Raw genomic sequence first — 1,066 nt, forward strand, 5'->3', positions numbered from 1 at the left:
CGAAATCAAAATCGAGGGAAAAGAAATGGAGGATATCACCAGAATGACTATGGGATATTACAAGAAGAGGATCCGTAAGGATAATGGACCAGTGCTTATACCACCAGAAATTCCGACTGCAACAAACTTTGAGCTCAAGGGACATATTCTCTTGATGCTCAAAGACATTCCATTTTATGGCAAGGACTATAAAGATGCTTTCAAGAACATTGATGAGGTGCTAGACATAGCTAACTACTTCCATATGCCAGTTGTTTCAAGAGATGCGGTACTACTCAGGATGCTTCCAGTGACATATACTGGGGATGCAAAAATATGGCTGAAGTCACTTGAGCCGGGAAAAATAAGAGCTTGGACAAACCTTCGTGAAGCCTTCATTGAACAATTTAGCCCTCCATCAAAGATAGCTAAAATGAAGAAAAAAATAGATAACTTCCAACAAGAGAGTTGGGTATCCTTATATGAAGCTTGGGAAAGATACAAGGGATTGTTAATACATTTCCCGCAACACGATTTAAACATTCAACAAGAGGTTTCTATTTTCTATGATGGGGTAAATGTGACCACAAGGAAACTTCTTGATTCTCATAGATCGATGCTAAAGAAGGAACCAACGGTGATAACGACTTTAATTGAATAGTTCGCAAAACACTCGCGGGAGTACCAGAACCCTCGTGATCATACTACTAGAAGAAAAGGAAGTAAGGATGGTGAAAACAAGAACATATCGGTGATATTAGCAAAACTAAAGAATATGGATCGAAGAATGACGAAGATGGATCAATATATACATGCCATACGTGTGAGTTGTGAGAATTGTAATGGGCTACATTTTGATGAAATATTGTGACTTAGACGAGAACGGTAACTGGAAAGCTCAAGTGTGCTACTCAAGTGGTGATAAATATGATGAGGATTGGAGAAAACCGAAGAAGGAGTGGTTGCCAACTTTCCATATGAAGAGTACAAGAAACAAAAAAAAATATAGACAAACCGGTCAAGGCTACTACCAAAAAGAACAACCACAACATGAGAAGAAGATGGAATTTGAGTCAATGTTTAATAG

At 38.4% G+C, this 1,066-nt stretch overlaps 1 non-coding gene across 1 annotated transcript; it reads right to left on the reverse strand.

Annotated features, from left to right (window-relative positions):
* Nucleotides 1-409: 409 nt before the first annotated feature.
* On the reverse strand, nt 410-516 carry LOC145123119 (small nucleolar RNA R71). The gene has a single exon (XR_013714997.1). It is a non-coding gene; the product is annotated as a small nucleolar RNA R71 (small nucleolar RNA).
* Between the last annotated feature and the right edge of the window lie 550 nt (nt 517-1,066).

This window comes from Lactuca virosa, chromosome 6, assembly GCF_052849685.1.
Source record: "Lactuca virosa cultivar CGN04683 chromosome 6, Lactuca_virosa_CGN04683_v6, whole genome shotgun sequence".
NCBI lineage: Eukaryota > Viridiplantae > Streptophyta > Magnoliopsida > Asterales > Asteraceae > Lactuca > Lactuca virosa.